This window comes from Pinus tabuliformis, chromosome X, assembly GCF_031772625.1.
Source record: "Pinus tabuliformis cultivar Carrire ecotype Pingquan chromosome X, CPIR1, whole genome shotgun sequence".
In the NCBI taxonomy this organism is placed as follows: Eukaryota; Viridiplantae; Streptophyta; class Pinopsida; order Pinales; family Pinaceae; genus Pinus; species Pinus tabuliformis.
The window spans coordinates 601,567,342-601,574,571 of NC_142308.1; positions in this window are offsets into that span (position 1 = coordinate 601,567,342).

The following is a 7,230-nucleotide window of genomic DNA, read 5'->3' on the forward strand; positions in this document are numbered from 1 at the left end:
ATAACTCAAAGCATCCACACACATGGGACGAGAGCCTTCCCTATGTTCAGCACAGCTACAACTGGGCTCTCCACAGCTCGACTGGCCACAACCCTTTTCAGGTGGGCTTAGGATTGCAATCATTATGTCCCATTGATGTGACCATGCCATTTGCAGCTAGTCACGTAGATTCGGCTCATGTCCAGTCCGAAATAGATAAGGAAAATAGCTTCATTGAGAACATCCAACATATTCGCCAGCAGGTCCATGACATTCTGGAAAAATCAAATGCCAAGTACAAGCAGCGACATGTTCAACATCGGGTGCCACACAGGTTTCAGGTGGGCGACAAAGTCTAGTTGCATTTGCAAAAGGAACGCCTTACCGAAGCCCATCGGAAACTCAGACCACTCCGATATGGTCCTTACACCATTACCAAGGTTGTGGGAGATAATGCATTTGAGCTCAACATTCCCCCATTCCTTGGCCTGCACCTAGTGTTCAATGTGGACTGCCTTCGGCCATACTTTCCACCATTACTAGACACATCCGACATTGCAGAACGGCTCACACCCACAGAGTTAAATCTAGATTGCATGGAATAAGCTGCAACTGATCGGATCATGGACACACAGATCAAGCACACTCACTAGCAGAACATCCAACTATATCGAGTTGTCAAAGCAGGCCAACACTCCTTCACCAGGGCAAGCGGCTTACAAGGGACCAAGTTCAGCAGAAATTTCCTCATCTCATAGAGGAACTCAACACAATGGGGACCATTGCTTCCTAAGGGGGGAGGAATGATCCGGGTGGATATTGGTGGCCACCCGCCAATTCCACTTGGACCCCTACCATTGCTTCTTTAGTTTTTCAGTTTCCTTAATTGTATCACAGTTTACTATTTTTAGCAGTTTTCCGGGTCCTAAACTTCCAGAGCCGTTTTGAGGCCCTAAACAACGTTTTTTTAGAAATCTACTGCCAACGATTTTTTGTTAAAAAGCATCTTTTTTGTTGTAGTCCTCAGAGAGATCTTTCCATTGGGCTATCATGCACGTCAAACAGAGATAATATGATCAAGTCACGACCCCCGGAAGGCTGTCCAACTCACCCCAATGGGGCCCATAAACCCTTGGTGTTACATCTCCTCGGGTTAGGGTTTTGGTTGTTTAGGGTTTGTTCTTATTGTTCAATACTAAAAAGGCCCTTGAGCCTCATTGTAGTGCAGTTCAGAGGCATGTAGCCGCCACATCTCTTCTCAGAGATAAATTACCATTGCCCCAGCTAGTGTATTTCCATTTTTGTTTGTAAGCATATTTCAGTATTTTACATTAATGAAATGAAGTATTATTTCCGTTGCATCTCTGTGTTTATGGTTATCTCTATAATTTGTTGCGTTCCTGTTTAAATCTGGATCACCAGCGCCAAACGGTTAAGCGTGATTAGTGCTGCTAATCCAACTTAGCCTTAATTAATCTGAATTATTATGTTGGCGGAAGTTTCGGAGGCACGCAAAATTCGATGGAATTGCCAACTTTGGCGGTGCTAACTGGAGTCTTCTCCAGTTTTAGCGGAGTGTTTGACTATGTTTAATTATTGGTGATAATAATTAACATTAGTTTGTTATAGTTTGTAATGGTTAACTATGCGTGACTATAGAATGAGTATGGTTATCTTCGTCTAATTGTGTTTGATTATAATTTATTATGGTTGATAATGTTTAACTATAGTTAAATTGTTTGATTGTAGCAAAGATCAATTATTGTTAAGTAAAAGTGACTATGTGCTCCCCTTCACACCTTGAAATGATGTGAACAAAAAAACCTTGTTTCGCGTGTATCATATGGGGAAATGGTAATGCACCTTTATTTGATGTGTTCATTAAAAGTGTTTTGGTATTTGGAAAAATCGATACAATGTGATAGAATGTTTGTCACTTTGAAAGCAACTTTGAAGGAATGCAATGTATCACAGGGAAAAGAAATTTATATGAGATGAAATGTGTTTGGAAAGAAGAAAAATTTTTGAGTATGAGATGACACGTCAGCATAGTTTTTTTCCTAGCATGGTAGGTTACATTAGAGTCAAAAAAATGGTCTGGAAAGGTGTATTGTTGAAGACAACATTTGGGTTTCCTTCATGCATTGGCTAAGGCTTCTAAGCCTTCAAAAGTCTTCGGGAAAGTTCTCTACCTTGTTACAAACAATTTTAGTCCTCTGAAACTAATCTGGGAGCTTAGTGGAAGAGAAATTTGGGGATGTACCCTAGACATTTCGTGGATTGATCCCTTTTTTATATTGTGGTTGTATGTATGAAGTATGAAAATTCAAGGACATAAGCCTTTTTCCATAGCCACTTATCACATGGTCATTAAGAGTTGTGACCTAAAGCTAGCAAACAAAGAAGATTGTTGAGTTGTCTATAGGTTTTAACCCTGTACAAAAATTACCTACAGACGAATTCTAAAAATAGAAAATAAACAATGACGATAATATAAAACAAATACATAGAGAATTCCCCTAGATCCCAAAACTGGGACTACCATATTTACTTTTCATTATGTTCCTTTAAATGTTATAATACATATATATACATGTTGAAGCATTCATAAACCCCAATCCATTAACCCTGGATTAGAACATAACTGTAGTTCCCTTGATTGGATCTACAAAATACCATGGGCAGAAAACCACCATTCCCAAAACCATGTGCAAAACCCATGCACAAAACCATAGGTAGGTCCTCACACCTAATATAGGGTCCAAAAAAAAAATCAAATAAGAAAACATGAATAAGATGACAGATAAACTAGAGAATGATGATTTCGAAGCATCATACCACAATAATCTCTGTAATTCTAATTGGAATAACTTCAGCATCAAGCATATTCATTAATAAAGATCACATCATGTGTCTACAACAGCTTAGAACAATGTTCAAACCAACAACAACCTATTATATTTGTATTTTCCAGTTTAAATAGACCTATAAAAAGAAATAATAAGTGTCTAGATACATTACATCACTGATCCAAACATTGGATCGAACTGAACCCAAAAAGAGGAAAGCTTATGCTGTTTTAGTCCTTTTCCTCAACAAAAGAAAACACAAAGTATTCTTGACTTTATCTTAATATAAAAAACTAAATCCCTATAAAAGCAAGTCTATCTTTGAAGAATATCTTCATGAAATGAAACAGCAAAAAGAAGGACAGTTGATTGTTGACTGTGCAATGACTACGTAGCAGCTGCACAACAACTATGATGGCACTTTTTGCTTCAAAGTTTGCACGTGGCTAGCAATTGATGGTTTTAGTTGGTTGCCACCTCTGCTCCACGTTCACACCTTTAAACTCTAACAGTTGGATTCTTCCCAATGCTTGCGAAAGTCCATAGGCAGAACCTAAACAACAGCTGTGTAGCAAACTTTCCAGGCTACCTCTTATATGCCCTCCAGTCTTAACAAAACACAACCATACTACTATAGGCCGCTCCAAACATCATAATCATTCCAATGCACTGATCAAAACAACATCTGCAACTTGAACCCAAAAAATAAGTACCCCTATTGTGCAATGTAAATATTTTGAGACAAAAGCTAAAATTTCAAAACTTCAAGCAATGACATGTTACCTCCTCTTCCTTTTGTTGGAGGTCTTGTTGGTGGAAGCTTGGGTCTTTGAAGTTTCAGGTGTGGGATCTTTCTTCTCAGTGGTCACTAGCAGAGTGATCTTTGTTTCAAACAGAGCCTTAGATCTCAGCCTTGGCACTCTTCCAGGTGAAGGTGCTTTGGCTACCTCCTTGTACTTCTTAACCAATCCCCATGCCTTGTCTAAACTCTTCTTCATACTCCTCAGCTTTGCATTCAATGCTAGGTTCATGACATAGAGGTTTTTGCATTGTTTTCTCACAGGAATTGACCATTTAACAAAATCTTTACCTTTGTTGAGAGCTTTGGATGCCTTACGTACTTCCTTGTCACAATTCTCCAGTAGATGCTGCACAAATTTCTTGTAATTCTGATTCTCTTGCCTGAACCTTGTAACTTGCTCCTGACACACCTCAAGCTCTTTTATACATCTCTGATACTCTTTCCATTGGTCAAAATGTGGCTTACTAAGTGCTTGAGCCACCTTTTTCATTTGTTGCACCCATCCTTGTTTCAACTTTGTTGCTCTTGTAGTAGGCCTGCTAGACTCCATCTCAAGCTTCTTGGGTTGTTCTTCAACTACAACCTGCTTACCTTTGTCTTGTTGTGTGATGTCATAAAACGCCTTATTTTGCAAAACATAATAACTTGATTTATCATAGGATTTGGAGTGATGAGAGGATGATATGGGTAATGCCATTTTAAATGCGCAATCATAGCTCTTGAATATGAAAATGGAAAAGGGAGTTGTGATGATTTCTTGTTTAGGAGTGAAGAATGATTAGATATATAGGGGAGTAGGGTAGGGGATTTAAAACATAGGGAATGGGAAAAAGGGAATGTAGAATGTAGGTTATAATGCTTAGGGAAAAAGAATAGAGTAGGGGAAGAAAAGAAAGGTGGAATTTCAATAGCCATCTTGCTTTGGAACAATGATATTTTCAACTGTCTCATGTAAATCTCATGACATACCCACTATTTACACTCATGACTTGGTTATCTCAGACTTTGAAAATTTTTCCAATAACTCAAAACAACTTCATGTTTTCGACCAGACCTCTTGATGACCACACCCATGGCGATATTCTGGATAATGACACTCGAACTTATGACAACATCTATGACATTAAGTTCAACTTTATTCAAACTAACCATTAAGTAATTTGTAGACACTCGACAAATGAAAAGCTACTGACCCTAACACATTCCACATCAACAAACATATATGTTTGCAATTTTGTTCTATATAATAAAATTGTTTGACTCTTTTTCCCATTGAAAAAACTTGAGAAAATGTTTGTGCATCTAAAGATTTAATTCCTTTTAACACATGATAAATCTAGAGTTAAAATAAATTAATATTCATTTATATTGATACATAGAGAAAAATATACAAGTTATTAATGTATGTGTTCCTTTTAAAATGGGTCAATAGATTAATTGACAAGTTCATATGGTAGTGTCAATTGTATGATGATAGTGTGAGAGGAATACCATTTTTTTAGTCACCAACTTAGTGCATTGTCTTTGGAACATATAAATTACATAAATTTGAAGTTAAAATGAATTTATAACTAAATTATTCGAGGGAGAATGAATTATCTAAAGAAAAAATGATCCTCTTTTAACATAAATAACATTAATTTTATAATTATAAGGTGTTACACACTTATATGTTTCTCGTGAAATACATTTGTTGTGTCATGGAAAACAATAGCATTATTATGGATTGCACAACAAGGTGTGGATGCTCACATGGGAAAGCCATTAAAATTAGATGGAACACTTTTTGTATAATTCAAACATAACAAATAGTGAATACATGTCGTAAAGTTAGAGTTAAAATGTGACTCTAAACGTATGATAGGAGAACACAACTATGTATGTCAATCTGTAAGCAATCACAAGGTGCACAATTACAGAAGTTACCCACCTAATCTTGTAGTTTTCATGAGAGGATTTAACTAAATTGTCTCGATAGCTTAGAGGGTGATAATACTACATTTGATTCACTCAAATTGATGGAAAATACATGAGTATGTCAACTATGATCTAAGGCTAGGATTCATTACTTAACCCATTTGTACAATGCAAAGAATCCTCTTTCCTCTAAAACCTCTTTTAGCACCATGAATTTTCACATATTTCAACATCTATAATCATCAATGCTTGATATATGTTGAATGACCATGGTCATCAGGAGCTATGACCTAGATCTAGCAGATGAAGGTGGTTGTCGGGCCATCGATATTGGACCATCAAGCTATTGGGCTCCGAGGTATCCATAGTTCATTAAACGACACACTATTGCAGCCCCCGTATTAACAAAACCCCACGTGTCTATCGGCTAATGGATTCAATAATATCATTGACATTCATCATTAGTTGGTTGGGGATGTGGTAGTGAGCATGAGTGTTGGAAATTTGGGGCTCAAGACCTTTGGAATTGGCCTCAACTTATATGACTCGTAACGGGTCTATGACCAAAAGCTTATCTAGGAGGGTCGTATCCCGACAAGGTGGAAATCGAGATATGGGGGTATTGTGTGTGAAGAAGAGTCCCAAGCAAGACCTACTACAAACTCCCAATACTAACAGACTTGATATGTCCATCAATTATTGGAGAAACCTCCATCTATTATGTTTGTTATTGGATCAGGAGAAGGGGTGTGAAGTGGAGTTTCTATGCATATAATTCCTCCAAATGGGTCGATGACCTGAGAGTCCAAAGTGTTCATAGACAGAAAGGGGATCCATGTCAATCAATGGTTGGTTGTCAATGTATCGGGTTGTTGGGTGTTGAGTGTTAGGAGTACACCCACTACCTTATTAATTTGGCAGCTCAGGGACAAATTCCTTCCTCTGGACAATCTTCCTCATCAAGAAAGACCCCTTCCAGCCCTTGGAAGAATTTAATTCAGTTAAGGAAAAATGTATTTTTAAGGAGGAAAACCACATGTGCACAAAAGTACAGGACAACAAGACAAGTTAACCTCATTTGGTTATCATTGTCAAGCATCTTCTTCTTCTCTCTTCTTCAAATTGGTTCATATAGGTCTGAAATTGTAAGGTTCAAGCTCACATTGTGAGGAAAATATTTTTTGTTGGATTTGCAAGGTTGGTTCGAAGAAATCTTAGTTGCAACCACTTGGTTGATAGGGTGTTCCTTGCGCCTGGAGAGCTTCAAGCGCACTGACTGTCACTGGCTCCCAGCGGCTGTGATCTTGACCTAAAATTCTGTGGACCATTGACTTAAACTTCAAATACTTTGACTTTGATCAAATTTGTCTATTGGGCTCATCTCTTGGATATTGTTTGGTTGGTTTTGAGATTGACTTTGACTCTTGATTGGTGAATTGGAACATTTTACTCTCTTTGTTGAACATTTTATGACAATCTAATAAGAAGAAGAATTTGAAATGGTTTTCCCTATTGTGGGTTTTTCCCTGGTCTTGTGTCTCTTAATTCTCTTGATTGTCTTATATTGTATATTGCATTTACCGTTCTATCTAAAATTGTTATTGAGCATTGGAAGATTAAATTGTGTTGAAAGATTGCTAATTAAAGAAAAGAATTGGGCTAAAGTGATTATAACAACATAGA